The sequence below is a fragment of the Drosophila serrata genome, unplaced genomic scaffold (assembly GCF_035046125.1).
Source record: "Drosophila serrata isolate PLE 108 unplaced genomic scaffold, ASM3504612v1 contig_376, whole genome shotgun sequence".
Classification (NCBI taxonomy): domain Eukaryota; kingdom Metazoa; phylum Arthropoda; class Insecta; order Diptera; family Drosophilidae; genus Drosophila; species Drosophila serrata.
The window spans coordinates 3393615-3418192 of NW_028257274.1; the positions used below are offsets into that span (position 1 = coordinate 3393615).

At 36.9% G+C, this 24578-nt stretch overlaps 1 protein-coding gene and 1 long non-coding RNA gene across 5 annotated transcripts in view; one reads left to right on the forward strand and one right to left on the reverse strand.

Moving 5' to 3' along the window:
• Positions 1–24578, forward strand: part of LOC147642663 (uncharacterized) — a 147474-nt gene that overhangs the window by 61085 nt on the left and 61811 nt on the right. The window lies entirely within an intron of this gene.
• The window catches only part of cv-c (RhoGTPase activating protein), a 116716-nt gene that overhangs the window by 56882 nt on the left and 35256 nt on the right, over positions 1–24578 (reverse strand). For 2 of the 4 annotated variants that reach the window (XM_086839799.1, XM_020942888.2), the window contains 2 exons: positions 21910–21960; positions 5609–5683 (listed from right to left, as the gene is read on the reverse strand). The gene's annotated coding sequence lies outside the window, so the exon portion shown is untranslated. The remainder of the gene's footprint in view (positions 1–5608; positions 5684–21909; positions 21961–24578) is intronic. The other 2 variants (XM_020942887.2, XM_086839800.1) reach the window with 1 other exon arrangement.

The window sequence follows — 24578 nt, forward strand, 5'->3', positions numbered from 1 at the left end:
CGATCTTTGCCACTTACGTGAGTTTGTGTGGCAGCAACACGCTTGTGGCACAGCTGCGCGCTCTTTGTATTTATGATTATTTTCCATTTTATTTTATTTATTAAATTTGTGTGTTTGCCAAAGCTGGCCCGGTCTGCCGGCGGCACTTTTCGGGCAGCTCTAATAGGATTTGTTTTGGAGGATAGCAGCTGTCCGAGTCGCTGACGTTGGACGTCACACAATTAAGCCCACTCCCCCCGCTGAACAAAGAAAAGCGTCCCCAGGTATCTAGTTAAATTTTCACTCAGCCCTATCACATTTCATCTGTGGAAATTACAAGAGAAGCTGCCATCAGCTGGGCTACCAAACGATTTGTCAAAAGCGTTTTTTTGGGCCATAAAAACAGTGTGGGATGCGGCCTATTGTGAGTGGATTGAGGGGGAATGAAGATCAGGTGTAAATATAGGGTATTTTTAGATATACAAACTTTATAATTAAACCCTTTGCCTAAAGCTTGAAATTATATCTTAACTAAAATAAGCAAAAAACTAATATTTGCAGACTTTATCTTTCGGCTAAAAGTTATAAAACTAGGGAAATACCTTTATGACAATTGGATTAGTTGAGTTGGCCCCATGATCTCTCTACCTTATCTGCCCTGCTAATGTACCTCTTCTTCTGCTGTAATCTTGGCCTATAAAAAAATGCGATCATAAAAATACAACACCAAAAAAGACATTGGAAAACATAAATTATAAAATATGCCACAGCAGCCCTTTTTTTTTGCTTGTATTTTTCCCCATCTGCGTAATAAATCCGAATGCGTTATGGGATATATATGCTTTATTTGTGTTATTGTGATTTATGAGGCATGCTCATGCCGTGCTCTTTGGCAAAACGAAATTAATATTGAAAAGCTACTAAATCCAGACTTACGCATAAATTAAATGTTAAGTAGGAAGGCTATTTTTGTTGCTCCGAACAAAGGAAAAACAAGCCAACGAAATATGAAAGAAACAAAAACAGTGAACAGCTTCTGGGGGCGATTTTTCTCGCATGTTTAACCCGTGATTTATGGCAACGAGTGAGCCAGTGAATAAACACAACATTTTTGCACATTTGCAATGCAATTTCAATGCATTTGACATCGTAAATAACTTGCCTACCAATATACATATATAGAGAGAGAAAAACAAATATATAAATAAATCTATATGCGCATGCGTGGCACGTAGTCTCAAGCCGGTTCGATGGGGCTATTTATATATAAAGTCTAGACTCTCGATTTGGCGTACTTATTATTAGCATATATATATATATATATTCATTCAGTACCCATATCGAGCTATATATAGGAGCTAAGTAACGGGTTGTTGTCCAGAGTTCTATGAACTATCAGAGCCCGCCGGCAAAACTGTCGTCTTAGCTAATTGAGGCTGAACGCGGCTTAATGTCAGCCAGTCCGTCACTTTAGCAATCGGGCAATCGATCAATCAGCCGACCAATCACTCGACCCAATCAATAAGTCAATCATATGCAAGCGGCCAATCGCCAGAGTGCATACAAATTGCTGCAATTGTCTATGTCGATGGCTTTTCATAAGTGCCATTTACCCATCGTCTTGGCTGGGAGTGGGAAAGTTTTTCGCTTTTCGTCGCCGGGAAAAAATAACATATTCGATGGATTTAAATACGCATTCGTTTTGATCTCAGGAGGAAAGTTTTGTTTTTTTGTTATTTTGGGACCCAGGGCCAGGCAATCAAGGCGACATTAGCGATCTGCCGATGGCTTTTCCAGCTGGAGATAGAGGTAGTGCAGTGGGGAAAATTGAAAGAAAAATGTTTTTAAATTTTAATTTTAAAGAAATTTACTTAAAATTTCTTCATTTACTGACTGTAAAATGTCCATAAAGTGAGGTTTACATTCTTTATAAAAGAAGGTTACCAAAACAAGGCTTCAAGACTTTTCTTTTTAGTTTTTTTCAGACACTGTTTTATTTCCTACTTAACTTGAGCTAACTTTATGATTCCATTATTACAATTATTATATTTCAGGCTTATTAATTTTAAAGTTTGTATATATTTTCTTAATTTTATGTTAAAAAAGGCTTTTCTGTTATAATTTTTCCCTGTGTATTGGAAGCTGTAACTGCAGCCTTTTGCCAGCCGGTCAGCCCGATTGCCTCGTACGCTGTCTATTAATGTTGCCCATTAACCTTTTAACCCTCGATTGCCAGTCTTTATATATATATATATATATATATATATTTTTCTTTTTTTTTGTTTTTTTTTCGGCTGCAATGCGTGGTAATGACTCTCTTTCTCCGCTTTGTCTCTTGGGCTGCCGCTCTCTTCACGCAAAAATGCGCAGAAGCCAAACGCTTTTTTCGGTAATTTTTTTGTTTGCCAGGTTTTCCCAGTTGGCCATTTATTATTGGTAGTGGCATCGAATTTGTTGCCAATTTGTTGCGCCGCAAAAGTTTGTCGTTTGCCGTCGTTTTATTTATTTTTTTCGGGTAGCAGTCTTCCAATTAATTTCCGCATTTCCCAGAGACAAAGTTGGCAATTAATTTTGGGCCGTTTGCATTTCTTCAACCTTGTTGGCCTGACCTTTTGGCTCAAGTGATTCACGCCAACGCCACACACGTCACAGTCTCACTTTTTGGTCCTTTTTTTATGGTTTCCTTCCTTTTTTTTCTTCGTGTCTCTCTAAGTCGGCAATTAATCAAAGCGCCTTTGGCCACGACGGACAAAATACAAATCCTTTTGTATGCACTCGCATTCGGTCGTATATGGCTAACGACTGACAACGCAAATGGCTTAAATGACAGCGGGCCGTGGTCGCGTCATGAGTCAGCCGATGGGCAACGGTAACGTAAACGTTAACGTGGCCAATGCGTTTGCATCTTGGCCGTTTTTGGGCGGCTTCTATCTCCTGGATGCTCCCACAATAACAAAAAAAAAAGAAAAAAACACCCCACTTGGCCAAGTCGACTCGCCTGACTGACAGACTTTGCTGACAGGCAATGCCAAAGGCCAGAATCCACACAGGACGGGACAGGACAGGACAGGACAGGACGGGACAAGACAGGACAGGCTGGAGTGAAGGCTTTTTATTGAAATTAACTTTGTTGCCCATTTGTATATCCCGCTGAGTGCATAATAAGTTTGTCAAAAAAATTAAACAAATAAGATGGGAAAATTTTAGGCAAAGAAGTTTGAAGAGAGAGTCTATGGCAATTTCTTACTAGTTTTCTTTTAAAAGTAAAGCTCTGATTTAGTTTAATAAATAGCTAAATACAATATTCACTTAATTTTTTATAGAAACCTTTTTACATACGCTATAACATTGATTTATAAATCAAACAATTAACCTCTCAACATATATTGCATTAAGTTTTATGTGCTGTAATTTAAAAATCTAAATAACAACGGCATTTACACGTTTTGCAATTTGCCCGGCAGGCAGCATTTTGATTTCTCAAATTCAGTTCCAGTTTTATATATATTTTTTTCAGGGACAAGGACAAGGACGCCTTGTGCAAATACACTCGACTTGGCAAAAAATGTTTGCTCTAACAAATAATTGGCGGCATTATTGACGCTTTCCGATAGCCACTCAATGATTTTTGAGATTACCGGCAAAGTTTATGGATCGCCTTGCCTCGCCTCACCTGTTTTCGATTGAACTTCAAATTGGAAAAAATGCGCAAAAAATATTCAATTGTTGCGTGGTCGGAGTCTTAGTTTTATTTTTTTATTTTTTTGGCAAAGGCCAAGTTAATGAAAATATCATTACAGTTTAGCCCAGAGCGTAACAATAAACAGAGTGGCGAAGCAAAAGAGTGGGGCTTGGCTTGGTTTATTGACACATGAAATATGATCGCTTCTTGTTAGGAGGGAGTGTGTGTATCTCTGAGATATTTTTTCTTTATTTTTCTGTATTTTTAGTTTCGTTTTTTCTTACTCTAAGGTGCGTGCCAAGCGGGCATTATTCAAGCAACGCTCAGCGAGTCAAGAAAGCTTTGCGCGTGCGCGTCAAAAGTGTCCGAGTCCCCGGAGTTGCTGGATACCCTTCTCTCCGCTCCTGAACTGGTGTCAAGATTAAGCGCAAAAGTGCGCAATCTTTGTGCAGTTAGAGAAATAAATATAAAAGAATATATTTGAAACAAAAGAAGAACAACAGTTTCAGGTATAATCGATTAAATCGATACTTTAAAGTTTAAAAGCGATAATTTTCGATATTTTAACGTTCAAAATTTACTATATTTCCTATATTATATCGAGTGCCATAAGTTTCTTTAACTTTTCCTCTCAATATATACTCGAAATTTCTCTCCGTGTACAGTTGGAACACTGAGGCAGCCAAGTGCTGTCAATTTGACAAATGCTGCTGCCTGCACGATTGTGACAGTTTTAGCGAATTCGTAATTAAGCATGCGCGCACATGCATAAATAGCATAAATATATTAAGCAAATACAAAGCCAAGCCAAAAGGCACTGCAATCCTCCTCAGAGCTGCCAGCCAGGATGACAAATTGCCTGAATGTTTTTTTTTTTTGGCCCGTTTTGAGGCGTTGGTATGTTTTGCTAACGCTATCGCATTTATTTTCTGCATTTGGTAATTAAAATAATGCAGAGAAAAAGGTGTCAAGGACTTTCGACGTCAAGTGAATTTTAAATAAAGTGAGCTTAACACGAACAGCATGTGGCACGGCACGTTTTTGAGTTTTTGGTTATGCGGGCTGCCACACGGTGCGTATGCGCAATGTGTCCGGTGAAAAGGTGATTTAAATGCTTCAAAAAATAAGGTGTGGATGGGAGATATGCTGGGAAAGGGTTTTTAAGGGATTACTGATTGGATTTTTAAAGCTTATGTGTCATTGTTTAAAATGTAAATGGATAGGAAGACCACGTAGAAAAATAACATTTAATAAAAGCAGATTAAATTTGATGAGAATTGAGTTTAAAAGGATATTCTGAGGGACTTAAATGTTTTATTATGTGAAAAAGAAAATGTCAAGGTTATTATCTTGACTATTATTTATTTATTTAATTATTTTAAAAGGTTTAGTTGTGAATTTAATTAAAATATCAAGCAAATAAATCTTTTAAAATAACTATATGAGGTTATAAGTTTATTACCTTGACTATTATTTTTTTAAGCAATTTTTTTTAAAGGTTTAATTGTAGTATTAACTAAAATGTTAAGCAAATAAATCTTTTAAGCTAACTATATATTTCTTTAAGTAATTTTTGTTTTTTTCTGGCTACGCCTTTTCTAAGTTAACTATTATTATACATTTTGAAATATAATTTCTTAGCTCTATACCTCAAAACTGACACATTTAACCCACTTAAAGTAACCAAAACAACCTTGGTTTTAATTGCTTTACTCATTAACCGAGTGTCAGTAATTTTCGACAACGTATTCTATTATCCAAGTGACATAATTATTTTTTTTTTTAAGTCTTGTCTCCGCAATGATCTGGTTAGCATAACCGTAATGAACCAAGCCACGCCTCACAATAAATGTCAACGTTTTGGCACGTTCAACTGGATTCCTATTTTGTATACTACACACTGCCTTACTATATAGTATTTGTATAGATATATATATATATACTCACAACCGGGCACGTATCTAAGCACGCGATCTGCACCGCAAAAGGCGAAAACTGTTCAAAAGTATTTGCATAATTTACCTGCAAAGAAAACAACAGACACATAAATTATAAATATTTTGTTGTACTTTTTTTTTATTCCGTTTCTTAAAAAACAAATCGTATGGTAATAATATTTTAAAAGCTCCAGTGCCACACCTTTTGCAATAAATTGTGTACATTTTGCCGTCGCACACATAATAATTAAATGCACTAAAAAATGAATTAAACGCGATGCGATGAACTGCTGCCACGGGATGCGGAATCGAAACCGAAATCGAAAGACGTCTGCACTGCCGGCAACTTCATTGATAAATAAACGGGGAGAAAAAATGTTTTCCCCGAAAAGCAAAAAAAAAAAAATACAAGCCAACTAAAAACCCACCCGAAAAAAAAAAATCACTGAAAAAATATGTACGCCCTATGGCGGGGCAGCTTGGCTGCACAACGCTTCCTGCACAATATGCAACAATTTGTTGCACGTCCGGATGTTTACAACAAAATAAACAACATATCGCAGAGCAGCATTCAATTCCCATCAATATCAAAATCAAAATGAAAAAAAAATTGTAATTCCAATTCGAATTTGACTCCAGAGATTCCCCATAGCCAAAGCCCATACATATGGATATATAACTTGTTACAGATTTGTTTACTTGCTGCGCTGCGCTTTGAACACTGATCAAAGTTTCTCTGGTGAATTTATTATATAATCATTGGCAGGCCCGGCCATAATTGGCCGCAATCAATCAGTGAGTGATTGGTGATCGGATCGATTGAAATCGATGAAGCGCTAATCTGCCCGTTGACCCATATCCATTGCGTTCAAACAAAAAAAAGAAAGAAAGATGTACAGAGATGCAACGCGTGGGGGCAGTGCACTGGGAAAAGAGTTTGACGGTTTTTGGTGTCTTGAAAAGTGGAAAATGTAATAAATTTCAGGTTTTATTAAGCATTATATCCAGTTATGTGGTATTTTTAAGTTTTAAGTGAAACTGTTTTGAATGCAAGTAGATTTTCCCAAGCAAAATGATCATTTAATGAGAGTACTAATATATGGTTCTGGCTCTAACTACTCTAGAAAATCTTCATTAAGTTCTATAGATTTTCTGCATGTGCACTCCAAAAAGTACAGGTGAATGCACCCGAGTTAAGTATTTTGTTTACTAATGATCGACACAATGAAGTACCGCTAGCTGCATTTTCCGGGGCATCCGAGATCTGTTTGAAGAGCCCGTAATTGTTCTCTAAATTATTTTTGGGCAAACGACTCTTTTTGGGTTGATGAGGGCTTGTCGCCACCGATGTCTGTCTGTCTGTTGGTCTGTCTACATATATGTTTGCGGCTTTTTATTTCTGTCTGCGGCTTTTGGATCGTTATATTGAGGTGCCAAACACAAATATGAACAGGGGATACTTCTACCACTCGGATGAGACATTTTCTTAGTCTGACAACGACAAATGTTGGGTTCTTTTAATGAGATTTTGGAAATCTCAAATCTACCAAGGTGTTTCAAATACACTGAAAGGAAAGGGGGACTATAAATAAAGGCAAGGAATATGGAAAGAAAAGCAAAAAGTATTGGAAAACCTGGAGTTATATGATTATATATTTAAGATGACATATTAAACACAGATCATACTTCTTGAATTTTAATTGTTCTTTATTATAAATACCATTTAATTGGTTAGAAAAGGTATTTTAATGTTAAACAGATCACTCTTTGATCTAATATCCACTAAAAATCATAGTACCATAGTATAATACTATAATAGTAATATAGTATAGTACTATTTATTATGATAGAATTTGTATTTTAATGTTAAACAGATCACTCATTGATCTAATATCTACTGTAAATCATAGTGTAATTCCCTTTAATAATTAATCACTTTTTCTATGGGTGTGTTGCAAGTCTGTAGATCTCTGTTTTCACTGTTAATTTCCTGGCCATGTAAACTCGAGTGCCCCTAATGAGACGCCTATAGGTAATGCAATGTGGTTAGCCCCCTGAAACCATAACTCATTCTTGTCTCCTTTGGTTGGGGCTCCAAAAATAAAGGCAAACACAGCTGCTGCTTGAACCAATGAAGCAGACAATTGTTTAGACATTTAGCCATTGCCCCCCCCAAAAAAAAAAAAAAAATAAAGAACTGAAAACCGAAACTGAAACAATTTACAAATAATAATAATAATAGTGGAATAGGAAAACCATTTGGCATGGCTGCAAATTGGGGACGCCTCAATTTGTTTATAAATACTATTCTGATCGAATTTCGTCTTTTTATTTTCCGTTTTTTCTTTTTTTTTGGACTTGCTGATAGAATTGTAACAACTGTCGCGGCATAAATAAAGCTATTATGATTTATGCCGTCCAGACATTTTGCGATTACGAAACTCGTTAGAATGTTGGAGCCACGGGCCAATGTCTTGGGATCTCTTTGAATCCTCTGTGGATTTGCATGTCTAGCGCCAATAATTCTAAGGCGTGCACTGCGATGAGATGAGATACTCCGAAACCAAGTGGGGAGACTCCCTCCTCCTCCAGACTCCTTCTCTCACTCTCCGATTTCGACATTTGATATGGCGTGAGGCTATATTGGCAATCTTCTGTGGGCCCATCATCCCATCGGCTCGGGTTGATTGTGAATGTGCGTGGAATGGTAAATATCTGCGATTGCAATTGCAATTAAAAGAAAGCTGGGGATGAGGCTGTGAGGCTGGGGATGGGTATGGTATGAGGATGAGGATGAGGACTCCGATGAGGATGCAATCTGTGAGCATGGCTTTTGTGCATGTAAGCGGCGGCGCTTTTTTTATAAGAATCGCTTATCAAGCGTTGTTGCAACTGCAAGTGGTTGTTGCTGTTGTCATTGCAGATGCAACATCCGATTGAGAAAAGGCAACACGCAAAAAAAAATTAAATCACAGGGAAATAAATACTCTTTTTAACCATATAAACATTGTATAACGACCATTTATAGTCATTTAAGAAATAAGGAAACCTAAATTTGCAGTTAATATGATCTATGTTTAAAGATGGAGTCGAAAAATAAATCCCCTAGCTAGATTTCATATCAGAAAATCCTATCAGACTTGCATTAATACATTTTCTTTCCTTATATAATATTAAAAATTAGCAATCCTATTTGAAAAATGTACTTATACCCTTTTTTAAAGCCATAGTCTATATGGAAAACCAACGCCCAGCAAGTGAAAATGACTGTGAGTCATGGGACTCCAAAGGCAGAACAGCCCACAGACAAAGGCCTCATTAGGCGGGATCTTTTGGGATCTCTCTTTCTGGATCTCTTGGGGTCTTGGAAACCTAGGGGAAGTGGAAACTAGGGATCTTTGGGATTGGTGGAGACTGCATACTCCGGACTCGTTTCAATTTCAGTTTCAGCGTTGGCGTTGAAAGCGCGTCGTGTCGCCTTGCGTCGCGTTGCAAGCACTCCTCTTTAACTACATAGTTACAGTCATTTCTGGATCCGCACGATCATCATTATGGTGATCATCATGTTGCGCCCATAAAGCGAATTATGCCATTTGCGTAAATTATTGTCAAGTGGCCCAGGCACACTAAATCATAGAGAGAGAGAGGCCTGATAGTGAAGCTATGAAGTTGGAGCTGTTTTTCACGCCAATCAAATGGAACCTTAAAAACATAAAACAAACTTCTTACTCCCCAAGGAGGAGAAGTGAAATCAAGAGTTCCAGGGATTGTGGATTTGACCCACAAAAATAATGTATGAAAGCATATTTATTTTTGCCATGGCCTATTAAAATATACAACTTTATAACTTGTTCCACTTTGTGTTTCGTGCAAAAAAACTAAAAAGACTTTCTTATTAAGAATTATATATGCAGGCGTAATGAAAAGCCATAAAAAATGATACTTATAAAAGAGGAGCTGGAGCTGGAGCTGGAGCTGGAGCTGGAGTGGTATCCAGGCTCCCTATTGCATGCTTCTTCTGTGTTTTTTTTTTGCTTAAGAATTTGACCCAGAAATGGAAGTTGCAGTTGCAGTAACGCGGAAGTGCTTCTTTTTTCTTTTTACAACTCTTTACTGCTCCTCCGATGGGGCTTTGTGGCTGATGGTGCCTTTCAGCGGGTATAAATAAATTTAATGACTCAATTTGTAATGAGAAATGTATGGCTGCTTCTGCTCTGCTCCATGCAAAGATCAGTGATCAGCTCCACTTGCAGAGTTTGTCCATAATTCTGCTTAAATTGAAGCTCCCGATGCTGAGTTGGTTTTAATCAAAGGACCATTCAGAGAAGTCCATTTGCTTCCACTTAAATTTAAATAAATTACATAATTTGCAAAACGAGAGAGTTCTTTGTTCTTAAACAAAATATGCAAATTCATTTCGATTCCTTAACGTTGACATCATCTTGTACAAAAAAAACAGGTTACAGGAATTTTTGGATCATATTTGATGCCTTTGTTTGAGCTTTTTTTTATTTGAACAATTCAAAAATTCTTTTAAAGGTATTTCGTTTACTCGTAGATGTACGAAAAAATTTATGACAAGAGTGTCAATAGGCCATAGCACATAAACGTTGTTAATTAACATTTATTGTTTGCTGATACTACAAAGAAAAAGCAAAAAATACAAGCAAAAAAATATTAAAGCAAGAGAGAACGAAATAGCTAAGAAAAGAGGCAAAAATAGGGGGTATTTTTGGCCATAAAAAGGCATTCAATTTGCTGGCCATAAAACTTTATGAGATCTTGGTATTTATATTTCTTGCCATAGCTTTGTTTGCTTTATGAAATTGGAACTTGAGCAAAGCGATTTGCTAAAAGTAATGCTAAAAGCAAGTATTAAATATAATGTATGCATTGTATAGAAAACAAAGGAGTTCTAATCTATAAAAAAATAGAAACTCTAATTGTTTTTATTTTTCTTTGTCTGATAAGCGACTTTGTTCGCTGCTAATCAGCTAAACTGAAATGAAGACTGGCGGACTGGTAATTAACCCAGTGCATTTTTGACCGCTGCCTGACTTCATAAAATCTGTAGATTTTTTTTATGGCTCACAAAGCAATTTAAAGGACTGACAAACCAAATTGATATGATTGGAAGCAATGAGTTGGGCAGAGATGTCTTGTCTTTGTCTTCCTCCTTATTTTCTGCTGGGGCTTCTCTTCTTTTTTTTTTTTTGTCGTTGTAAACAAACTAATTAAAACTGACACTGACAGCCGCTGCGGCGGATGACAATTTACGCAGCTGTCTGGGGCAAAAAGGGGAGCACTAAGCTGGATCTGTCTCCTCCCTTCTTGTTGGTGTTTTTTGTGTTGCAGTTTTGTTCAATTGAAATGTTGCACGCACAATTGCCGAGGCTCCAAGCATTAAATGCACTTCAAAGATGCGACATTCAAATGGAGTTCGAGTTGGTGAAATGGAAATGGAAATGCAATTCCAGCTATGATCATTTAAATTAGCCGCTTACAAATTGGCAAATGAGACAGTGGCAAACATGAGGCCAACAGCTGTTTAACGGGAAAGACACTCCACATGTTGGCCATATTTTCAAAATAAAAATCCAAGAGAAAAGGAAGAGCAAGATTACACTGGGGAAAGAATAAGGAATTAAATATAATTCATAAAAGGAAGTTCAATTTGAAATAAATTATAAAAAAAACATTTACATAACATTCTTGCTTTAAAAAGGTTCTTCATCCTAATTTAAATAAAATATATTTAATTGAAATTTTACTTTTGGGCCTAAGATATGAAGCTGATCTAGAAACAACTTATTTCGAATAGAAAGTCTACCTTTTTTAACAGCATCTTAGCCTTAACGTGGCTACAACTAGATCTTGTTACGAATTATAAGAGTCAAAGCAATTGGAAAGCTTTGTTTTACAAAGATTTCGTGAAAAATAGGGAGATGGTTTAGGATATATAGCTATTTTAGTAAGAAGTTAAAACATTCTTTAACAGTATTCCTAACTTAACTTTTAAAGGTAGAACTTGTATAAAACCAAGTGAAAATCTATGACTATCATAATATAACTATAACATATATAATCTCTAATTAAAAATATTTTAAGTAAATAATGAAATCTACACATTTTTAAACAATTTTTTTCCTGTGTAATAAAATAAACCCAATCACAACATTTATGTGTACACTAGCACTAGCAGCAGCAGCAGCAAAAAAAAATATGACTCTAACATGGCAAATGCAAAAATGTTGGCAATTTGTGTGCACACACACCTCTAACACAATAGTGGGGTGTGTGATTTTCCAGTGTGTGTGTGTTTGTGTGTGAACTGAGGCTGCTGACAACGACGACAGTCAGTCTGGCAAGACATGCGAAACGTGGGCAAATAATTATACACGGATAGGCGATCAGCTAGATGTGGTTTTTTCACTTATTTTTCATTTTTTTTTGCTGACTGCCATTGTAATTGTTGCCTATTTGGTGTTTGGCTTAAAGCGTAAATGCAAAGCAGCTGAGTTCAGGCTTAACCCAAACAATACTATGCAAAAGGCTTGGCCAAATGTGTTGAAATTCAAAATATTTCTTGATTACTTAGTGGAAGCTTAAGACCAGCAAGCAGGCAAATATTATTACAATTATGCCTAAGGAAGTTTTTTGCTTTTAATATTTTATAATTTATTTCATTTACTTGCTTTTTAATGGGGGTTTTTTCTATGTTAGGTAACAATTGTCAGCTGAGGGTTAAACTGGAAAATTGTTACACATTTTCATTGTTGTTGCTTTGTGGCCCCGAAGCTGTGCAACACCGGACCACCGGTGACAATCATAAATTTTCATAACTCAACCGGTTTTTTTTTGGCGCTCCCCATACTGACTGACACGTTTATGTAGCTTGCAGCTTTAGTTCTTTTTCTTTTTTGCAGTGTATGCGTGCTGCTGCACATGCGCACAAGTGTCGTCAGCGTTGGCGTCTGAGCCTGAGAAGCCAACTTGGCCAAGTCCGCTGAGCTGTTGGCTTGAACCGTTGCACCGTGGCGGGCGGGCAAGCGTCGCGTCGTGCTCATTGCACAAAAGAATAATGTGGCATGTGCTTCGGCCTGTAATTACCCGGACTCGGGTCTCTCTCCTCTTTTCTTCTCTCGCAAAACCCGCAGCCGGATTGTGTGTGGTTTCAGTGTCTCGAAAACTGGCTCTGGCTCTCGTAATTAGCCACATTTTGTTGTATTTTTTTTTTGTTTGCTCGCTATGAAGGCCCTTGGGCCAAGGCATTTTCTTTGTTTTGCATAAAAGCGAGCGATGTAAGGTCGCGGAAACTAGATTTATTTTTTTGACTATCAAGGTTGCGATGTCAATCAAAATTTTGGCTTAAAAGCTTAGAAGTTCTTTGATTAATTGAAAAACATTTTCATTTACATTTTGTTAAGAGGGAAAGGCACTACATTTGTGTCTTCATTAATGCCTAAAATATTGAAATATTATTAATATAAATCTTTAATTGATTTGATATTATTTCTTGTCCATAAAACCTCAAACCTCAACCTCTCAAACTATTTCATCACCTTAACTAATTCTCTTGGCTTGGCATTTAAGACCATTTTACTATTTTATTTTTTGTACATTTGTGAAATGTAAACGGTGAAGTGTAGTCTATAATTTTCAAACATTCAAGTGCCCATCACCAAAGACTTGGCAGACCCATTTTTCTTGGAGGCTGTGTTGTGAAAGGAAGTTTTTTGTACATTGCATTGCCAAAATGCCGAGCAACTTGACCAGCAACAGCAGCAACTGCAACAGAAACAGCAGCAACATTGGCAGAAACAACGGACTGTTGCAGCTGCAGCAAACATGAAAAACTATTGCAGCTGCAATTACTCGCACTTCAAAATGCCAACATTTTGCACAAAGAGAATTTTTCGCTGGTTTTTGCTGTTTTCCTAAGAGATCAGCCAGAGCAGCAACAATAGCGAAACGTGGCAACATCAATCATTTTGCATTTGCATGCAACAGACAGTAGCCCAGCAACAACAATAACAATAATCTTAAGTAGACAGTGGGTCGAAATAATAAATTAGTGCGTATAAAAGTCTGATTTTTTAATGGTATTTAGTATAGAAATTAATAAATACTCAAGGATGTGTTTATTTTTATATTTATATATTTTAAGATAATAATAAATTAATAAATACTCAATTATGTGGTTATTTAATTATAAATCTATAACATAATTTATTTTGAAAGCCCTTTCTTGAGCTCCAAATTCTTGTTTTTTTCATTATTTGAATAATTACATTTGTGATATATTATAAAATCTACAACATTTCCTGAAATCCCTCAAATATTATTGTAAAACAAAATACATTTGCGGTACAAATATACTCTGAAGGCAACCGCAAAAAGTATGCAATGCTTTCTATTAAACTATTTCCAACATTTCAATTGTAAGGAAATCAAGCAAAGTTACTTTCTTTTCTTAATTCAAACAAGAAAGTAAGCATTGTTATTCACTTTTTGATGAAAGTTATGTACAATTTTCATACAAACAACTATTTTGTTATATGAATTACATATCTTTCCTAACTAAATTCATCTTCCCAGCATTATTATTTATATTTTGTAATATTTTCGACCCACAGTGCTATGGGAACGGCATAAATTAGCTGGAGGCTTTGTGTTAAGTTTAAGCATTGCACTTGCCTCCACAGACCCCCTTTTTTTGTAGCCTGCTTCGTGGTCTGTTTAGTTTCATGGGAGTAAAAGTGTTTCCCTGAACTCCTTTGTGGGCCTGAAACTGACTTCATTCTAAAGATACACTTTCGCTGCCGTTTTGCTGCAAAGTTTGCAAATAGCAATTCGCTTGGCCGTATTTTATTACCAACGCAGGCAAAGAGGCACTCATGACTCATGACTCACGACTGAAGACTCGACTCGATCCACGATGCGTTGTCATCTCATCGGGTTCGTCATAATTGGTATTTGTTTTGTATAGGTTTTTTTTATGGCTTGCCCCAAAGGTGTTTCCCAGTCTCCCACACAAGTTGCAGGCTTTTTATGGACACACCACAGACTGTCCACATCCGGTACTGACTCAGCTCGAGAATATTGAATTTATAGCGAAATTATGCCTAAGTTTATTAAGGATTTATTCCTTAGGAAAGTTCTTTACTATTATAAGGTTTTGTAGGTTATATATTTCTATCAGATAATTACCTTTTCTTGATTCTAAAACCTTGTTCGTGTTCAACGTATAAAAGATGCTGACATAACATTTTGCAGGCGAATGATTTATGCTAAATCCGTACAAAAAATCGCATAAACGGACAGGCTTATCTCAATGAGCTGTTTGCTGCTGCTGCTGGTCGAAGCCAATGGAGGAGCCTCCACAGACTTTTGGCCACATGCGTGCCTGCCTCTGCCAAAACGACACAAAAAATAACAAACAAAACAAAAATGTAAAAAAAAACCCAACAAAAGCAAGAAAAGAGGCGCAGGCAGCGATATTGATAGGCGCAATTAATTATACGCGCCTCACACTGACAGTAAGCGTTTTGCTTTGGTGGCACCGAGCTTGGAGATACCCTCTCTACACCCCTCTCTCTCTCTTCTCTATCTTCCTATACTCTCACACACTCCTCGATCGGCGTATCAATGACCAAATGACATATTAGCCTTCGTCTTAGTGTAAAAAGCCGCGATAACTTTGGCAGACGCAAACGCAAACTCAGACGGAGACGCACACGCAATGTGCCTGCCTCCTCCAAGAAATTGTCAGAAAACAACAACAACAAAAGAGGCACACATATATATAAAAGCAATAACAAAATAATACAAATACAAAAAAGCACATGAAGAAAAAACCACAAACGACAACTTAGAACGCCACGAGCGTTTTCTAATCGTTTATTGAACTCAAAAAGCATACTCGGCAAAGCAACAAAACATAATACGCATACGCAGCGTGCGCCGGCGATTGAAGTCTACGATTTTGGTTTAGTTTTTTTTATTTTTTTTTTCGGTTGCGGTAAACTAGAGCAGACAGTGTCCAACTGTGTCGCTCTGCTGGCCCGCTGGCGGCGTTGAGAGCTTGAAATTACGATCCGAATCTCAATATAACCCATCCCATAGCCACCGCCACCGCCACCGCCACCGCCATCGGTACCACCTCCAAAACGCATCAAGCACACTCCCCGCCGAGCTTTGTGGCTTTGATTAGGCGGCAATCGAATACACTTTGAGGAAAAATCGGGGAAAATATATAATTACAATTCTAGATTATATTCTTATTTGGGGGAATTATAATGAATATATTGTAGATATTCTTATAAATATATTTTCTTAAGTTTTTCAACACCAATTTTATACCCTTTCATGGTATAGTAATTTTAGTCAGACGTTGTGAAGGAGTCATTTCCGACCCTATAACTCATATATTATTCTTGATCAGCATCAATAGCCAAATCAATCTAGCTATGTTTGGTAAGAAGTTACTTATTTTCAAAATTTTCAAAATTTTATAAGGGGTTAAATCGTTAAATCCTTCAAAATATTTAAAAAATCTGTAAATATTAAAAAAAATTTTTAATTTTAATGGAGTATGCAGACTTATTAGCCTAATAAAAACTAACATAGGAAAGTTTTCCGAATGAAAATTAATGCTATATTAGCAGAGTTATGAGATTTATCCCATCTTTGATTTATTGAAAATTTCGTCTTATAAAAATATCGATAAATATTGAATCAAAGAATACAAATATTTTTTGGTTAAGATCAGATTCCGAAACGATCCTTGAATTAATTTACAGATTTCAAGGGTACATCAACTTTGGCTTCCATTAGATAATTTTCTTTCTTGTTTAAAGTTTGTTTTTATATAAATTAATGAATGGTTTCGGCTGTATTAAATTACACTTTTTAGTTAGTATTCTAAATAAATTCTACAAATTTTAGATCTCAATCTTGTTCAATCACAGCTGCCATGTGATTTCGGTTTCCTTTTAAAATATTCCTAAATTCAATTTCACTTCCCCCTCAAAGTTTGACCAGACCAGTAGCAACATGTCCCACTGTCAGCAGCCAGGACCTCCAAAACAGGTACTCTTTGATACATTAAATGATCAGAGAGAAAACCAAGTGAATAACAAGAAGAAACCAAGAGTTGAATGGCAATTCGGGCGTATCTTTGAACCCAATGCCAGCTGGGTTTTGGTCACTGGTTTTCCCCAATCGGCTGCTGATCGCATACTGATGACCTTTCGCTCAGTGGGACGCATTGTGGACAAGTACTGGTGCAAGGAAGGACTCCATTTGCAGTTCTCTAATCCCTGTGAGAGTGCCCGGGCTGTGGAGTTGGATAAACTATGTATTGCCGGATATCCTGTGCGTATTAAGGCAATACCTCGGATCAGTTGTTGCAGTGCTTCTTGTTCCCCAAGTTCTCCTAGTTGTCCCAGTACTTCCTTACGTCAAATTGGAGCAGGTTCTTGTAGGAATATATGCGGCAGTGAAATGGAGTCCTGTAACCTGGAATTCTTGAGAAACTGGCTGACAACTTTAACTAGGTTTGTGGTTATTTGTTGGAACAAATTTGATGCGGAGTAAATTTAATATTAAATTGTTGAATAATTTATTTTCATAAAAGGAGATTGTAATTAGTATGTGTAATTTTTAATGACTATCATTTTTCCCCGTGTACATGCATATGGATTATGTTGAGATGGAGGGAGTAGGAAGTCGATGTGCACGTTTCGTTGAAATATGAGTAGCTGAGTGACTTTATCACGGTGGCCCCCAAAACAAAAACAGAGGAGCTCGAATAAGCAAAGAGTTAGTGAAGAGGTAGTGAAGAAGAGCACTGAAGAACACTGAAAAGACTGGCGCCATTGATTCCCATTGCATTCCCATGAAGTTGAATGCAACTCCCACGCTTTAAAGTAGCTCGTTTGGGGTATTTGTCACGTCTTTGTGGCGGGTCTCGAATGGCCGCTTTCCTAGGGAGGAAAAGTCGCTTCAATTTCATTTAACTTTATTCAAGCCCTATTCTAGTCGAGTTCTCTGTGGAACCTTATTTACGAGCACAAAGCGTGTGGCGTCTGACTGGAATTCTGATGGCCAAGGGAGTGGCCAGAAGGGGGGTAAATAAATGGCTTAAAGGTTACTAATTTAGAGATAGAGAAACAGAAATTAGAAACGAGAAGGTTTTAGCATTATTTCAGGTAAATGTCTCAAGTTTTATATCATTTACTGAACTCGTAGATCCTAAATTCTCTTTCTTTGAGTGCAATTTTCATTACAAAAGCTCTTTCAACATTATTTAATAAGTACTATACGAGGGCTTAGCTTGCCGCTTAAGTACTTAACAAAAAAAGTGAGAAACCCAACCAAAATCGATGGCAAATTGTCAGTTACTACTGTGTAATCAGGCAAACAATAATAACAATTGAGCTCCGGCAAAAGGCTTTTAGCTCTCCACACTCTACACTGATTTGCTAAACAATTACGAGTACGTACACTCACTCCCAGGCCGTACAAGCACTTTAGATAAGAATCTTAATAGAATTGCAAGGCGAAATGCAATGCAAACACAGAATACAGAACCCTGAATACAGACTACAGATACAGATACACAAAAGCCGGGAAGAGAGTTGCAACCTAATGATATTTATCAACGATTCATACAATTTCCATGAGGGCATCATCATATTTACAAGTTAATATTTACGCTAACAAGATTTCCTCGGCCCCACAAAACAACAAAGTTGCTGATCTAGCCACGGGCGCAACTCGAATCTACTCCCAACTCTTTTGGGGATCTCGGATTTCCCTCTCGCCCTCTTTCGATCGTCATACAAAAGGATCGCAGCAATGGCACACGGCTGCAGAGATAGAGATACTTAGATACAAAGGATCGGAGTTGGTTAGGAGAAGGGTTGGGAGAGGGAGTGGAGTAGGGACATGAGTAGACAAGCAGAATGCTTGTTAAAGCCCACAACATGCTGATTTCATTAAAGATATCGCCGGATGGCACTGCAATCGCTGAAGGGAGCCACTTTGCATGTGGCAGTCAGAGAGCAAAAATTTTCAAAAGAACACTGAGGGAAATAATGGAAGAGATCGAAAGGGTTAGTTATGAAATATTAATATTACTTTCTGGAGTATACATCAAGCAGAAATTGATAAAGATATCAGTAGGATTCTTAAAAGACTTAAAAGGGTTGTCTAAAGCTATTCAATCGTTGAAAAACACTCCCTTTCGTTGTGCAGAGGTAAGGGTATAATTGGGTATATAAGAATGGCAGACATAATACTATTTATTTTATAAATAAATAATTTAAGTAGTATTAATCAATAAATTTAATGTATAAGCAATAATTTCAATAATTTCTAGGACCTTCAAAATTTTAAAAAGAATATTTGTAAAAAAAGAATTCAGAAAGAATAATGAAGCCTAAGTTTTAAGACCTGTAGGCTTTTAAATATAATTAATTTAGCATCTCTGATAGGTCTAACATCATTTTAATAGAATTAAAATAAATCCCTCTCTTGTAATTAAATTTCTTTCAGTGCCCAGAATCAGTGCCTACAGAAACTCATGTTTCGCTTGATGCAAAATCTGTTTGCTGATGCGAAAGTGAAGCTTCGAGTCTAATGAAAGTCGCTCCAGACGGACTGACTGACTGACTGACTGAGCTAACTTGGCCAACTAATAGCTTTGGCAATAAAATGGCAATTAAGTGCCTTTACGGCCGTATCCCCATCATCCTGGATCTGGTCCTGGTCCTGATCCACAGCCATGGGGCATCCTTTTATGCCCCCGTAGTTCGAGCCATAAAAATACTTGTTTACGCATGTAACAACAACTCTATATAGAGAGTGTGTAGGCTATTGGCAGATTGCTGTTTTTTTTTTTTCTAGACTCATCTCAGTCTCGCGCCTTTGTGCATTGTTTATGTTTATTGGTCGCATAAGTTGGTGCAATTTTATAGTTTTATATATCGCTAACACATGTCGAATGCAATTCAGCCTTTGGGCGGGCCCAGTTTACGTTTATTGATTTTAAGTGTGAGTTTATGCTATGCTCCGGCTCTGTCTGGGGTTTTAAAAAAAAGGGAGGCCATAAAACGCAATTCGTTCGCCATGTCAACTTCATAAGCAGCGCACACGAATAAACGCATCCTAGGATTGGGTTCCATGCTGAGATTGCTAATGAAATGGGGTTATGGAGGGGAGAGAATATAACCCAAACAAATCAAAAGATTAAAGCAGATCGCACCGTGAAGACCTTGTTTGGATTGACTTTATGGCCAACTGGTGACTTGTGAGCAGCAAGAACAACAGCACAGCAGACACCTAAGGAGCCCTTTGAGTTGCAATTTAAGTATAATCAGGGCAGTTAAAGCCAGTTTAATGGGTTATTTTATGCTTAGGAAGGGGAAATAATGGATTTATGATTTCTATTCCCCTATAAACGAGGTTCTTTTTGGGTATTGAATTTGTAATTGGAGAGAATTTATTACTAAGATTATTTATGATTTTAATTTTGTACTGAATTCAAGCAAGAAAAACCAAGATATAAAATATATATATTTTAAATCAAGAACAAAGACCACTTAACACATTCCCTTCTCCAACTTTCTGATAGATTGCATCTTCCATTAACTTGCTTTTAATTTGTGATTTTCTCTGAGTGATTTCTGTATAATAAATCCATGACAAACCAATTTGATTTAAAGTGGATTTCAGTGCTGATCAATGACTGTGCTCTTGTGACTCACACACGCTGCGTATGCGTAATATTTGTAAACAACTTCAGCTGCCATTTCTGCACTTACTCTTTTTCTCTTTTATTTTTCTCTTTTCTCTTCTTCACTCAGTTCCAAAACGGTTTATTTCCGTTCTACCTTTTTTTCTTTATCTCTATTCGCTCTCCCTTTATGGCATTTCAAGTGTAAGTATTAGTTATCGGAAATTGTGGTTGGTTTTGCCTCGTTTCTCGTATCTTTTTTTGGCGCAACCCGTTTGGAAATTAATGCGAATTCGATTTGGAAATGTTTGACTTTGATTTGAGTCAGCCCCCAAAACTTCACGGGAATCTTTTCTTGCAGTAAACACAGATGTGTGCACTGAGGGAAATATTTAATGGAATGAGTATAGGGATTTGTATATTTGATTTTCCTTATATATTTACATGTCAAGGATTTAGTAATCATTTTCTAAGGGTCGTGTTCATTATTTCTATTTATTCTAGAACTATTATCTTTGACACTTTTTGACATCAGTAATTTTTTTTTAAATTATATTTTAAGAAATGGTCAAATACTGTTGACTTAAAATAAAATTTTATAAAATTTGTAAGGCAGAAAGACTATAAAAAATTTTTTTAAATTTGAATATGAATTTCTGGCTTCCTAACTCTACTATGTCATTTTGATATTATTTTATTTCTGTGTGAAAAAATCGTGTGTGCGCTTATTGAAATGCAAACAGTTGGAGAGCACTGAGCACAGAAGCTACATGACATGGCAGTGCATATTTGCATAAGAATTAGAAATCTGCGGCGTGTCGGCTCGCAAAAAAATCTGACTTTGGCTCGCAGAAAAGAAACAAAATCTTGTTGCGGCATGGGGCGGCCATATAAAGTCGGCAGGGCATACCGAAAATAACTCCGCAAACATCAGCAACATCAACTGCAGCAGCAGCAGCAACAGCAGCAGCAGCAGCAGCAGCAGCAGCAGCAGCAGCAACAGCAACAGCAGCAGCAGCAGCAGCAACAGCAGCAACAGCAGCAGCAACATCAAGCAGCACACGAGCAACCTCAAAATCGCCCAGCAGCAACAGCAACACAAATGGCAACATTAGCGCAAATTTTCAACGAAGCACAATTTGAATTTGAATTTGAATTTTGGCTTTGGTTTTTGGCCAAAGCGTTGCCTCTTTTTTGTTTTTGTGCGACACTCAAACACGTTTGCTGTATATATTTATTTTATTTTTTTTGTTATTTGTTTTGGGCCTCTTTTTTTAATATATAGAAAAAAAAATACATGCAAAGCAAAGAATTCCCAGCGAGCCAATGACTCCGAAAAAAAAGACATGTGTTGATTAACATAAATGATTTCTGTTCCTCTGCCATTTGTAAAATGTAAAAGCATTTTTGGAAATCTTTATTGCTGTAGTTTAGTTGTAAGCGTCAAAACGCAAAGCAAACAAAAAAAAAAAAACTGTAGAGTTTGGCAAATATTTATGAACTTAATTGGCATATTTGCTCTGCGCGAAAGTCACTTTTTTTTGGAGTTAATTAAGAAATTTGTAACATACCTTTTTGGTTGCAATTTTCATGCAAAATATCCCAACAATGATGTCCCAGTGCTGCAAAGAGAAAGCCAAAGAGTTCGTTTAGTTTTCATTTGTCAACTATAATCAATGCAAACATTTAGAGGTTTCGATATTTCGGCGGGGCTTTTGTTTAGTAACAACAGAAAATATTGGCACGCAATGCGTAAATATGCTAATTTCGCGTTGTTGTATCTTTCGCATGATAAATGTCTTGACTAAATGCATAAATTTTAAGTTGAGTTGAGCAAACACACACAGCTGAAAAGCAGGTAGTTGTTTAAAGGTTGCTAGGCCAGTTTCGTTTGCCCAGCTGGACACAAAAAAACAAAAAAATGAACGAAAAAACATGGTCCGAGACTGGGCCATAAACTAAAAAGCAAATCGATAATGCAATAAGGCATAAATTAGCGGGTGATGAGCCTCAGAGTTGATGAAGAACATGGTTAATGCATTTGGGAAATGAGTTTTGATGGGAATCTTATTGGTTAGTGCATTTTTAATAAGAAACTTTTTTTGTAGTTATTTTTTAAATCTAGTTTCATATCCTAAAAGTTATCCAACAATTCACCCAACAATTTTTATGAATTTTATGAAGATGTATGATATTTTATAGAGGGAATTGCACATACCAAGGAACTATAGTCAGAGCATCTGGTAATATTTTCCCACATCTTTACTCCTAAACAAGTAATACAATTTATTCAATAGATAATCCCTTAAACATATGTTTATTTACAAAAAAAACCCAAACAAATCAAGGCCAAGACCCTGGTGACGTTGATTGCGAAAATGTCTCATGTATAATTTTCCGAGCATCTTGCTCAATTTTTCTTGCCTTTGCTTTAAATTTACCCCTCCATCCTTAGCGTTGGTTTAGCATTTTTTCTCCTTTTTGCAATTCAATCAGCTGGACATATAGTACATACTATATAGCCGGGCCAACGGAACGGAGCGGAACCAGACGTCATTTGGAATACAAATCGCCTGATGTGGACGTGGATTGTGGATGTGGCACATCAGGTTTCGCCATGGCCGTCACTCAAAACCAGTAGAATTTCTAAACTGGTCGAGCTGACTTGACTTGAGCGACACAAAAGGCCGAGTGAGCGACTAACAATGCATCCCCGCATTTGTACACCAAAAATGTATAACAAATTCCGGTAGGTGCCGAGTGCTGTTTTTACTTTCAAATGGCATTTACTATTCTTCAGAAAGCCGACTCAATTTGCGTGTGTTAATTGAGACTAAATGGTTAGAAAACTGCAAAAGACAGACGTCGGCCCTAGTGCTTTGATTAATTATAGACAGTCTGTCATAATTTACGACTGTTAATTTTGCTGCAAGTGTTGCATGCGAGAATCCAATAAAAAAACTGGAAATGTTACACAATCTATGGGGGGCTATGGCATCTTGAAATGGAAAGGGAGATCTCAAAGATTTGATGTTTTTCTAACCCAGAAAAACAGAAAGAAAGCAGGCCCACTCGAAGAGTTGACAAATCATTGCCAGATTTACTTTTCAAGAATTAATCCGTCGCAGACTTTTTGGAAATTACTGCAGACTCATGGCCTAATCAAAAGTAAGAGTTACCCAAATTGTTCATCAGCAATGAAAATATTACAAAAAAAAACCTGAGACTCTCTGGGGGCATGAATTAACCCATATTTTCAGTGAGGAGATGAACACAGGCTTAACCCCCGGCTCAAGAGGTTTGCGTGCCTAGAGCCCATTGATCCAAGTGATTGAACAGCAAATGGCAGTTGCAACTACTGCGACACACCTTCAAGACAAAGCAAAATATCCAAGGAAAATAGCAAGAAAAATAGCAAGAAATCGAGAGAAATAAAAGCCAAGCCAAGTTGCAATAATGAGCAACTGCCAAAAGGTAGATAAGCCAGTGTGGGTGCCATAGCCACCTGCATTTTCCATTTTCATTTTTTCCACATTTTTTTGATGCCAATTTGAAAGCCCGCCAATCCATAGAAACTCAAACTCAAACTCAAAACTCAGCTGCCATTCGATCGCAGCATGTGACTGCCAAAATATTGCATTGTGTGCACACGATTTCGTTATGCATTTCAAATGCAAATTGGTTTTGAAAGGTAATTGATCCCCACCGGGCCAAGTTACCTCCAGTCAATGACAGAATAATTCTCTGACTTTCAAATGCTGTCGCAGGAAATACAAATCTCCGGGAAAAAAAACACAAGAGACCCACAAAATATATATTTTTGTGAACTGATTTTGTATGCTGTCAGCGATCTCAACGAAATCATGGAAATTAAATAAACTCTGCACGATCTTTGGGACATTTATAACTTTGAACTTGACAGCGTCTGACTAGATGTCACTCTATATACAGTGAGACCTCCCTGATAGGGGACACATTGAGGGATTTTTAAGTATATCAGAGAGGTTGTAGGATATACAAAGTCAGAGTTCAGGTTGTGGGACTTAATTGGGAAGTCATAGATTGAGTTAGTTAAAACCTGCAAAAATTAAAAGTAAATTGCAAAGAAAGCTGCTAAAATTCTCAAGTAAGAATTCAAATACTCATTATATTATAAAAACGTAAAATCTTGATGTGTTTTATGTAAATTTCTGGTTTAACAACTCTTTATAAACATGTTATTTGTATAGAAATATTAAAT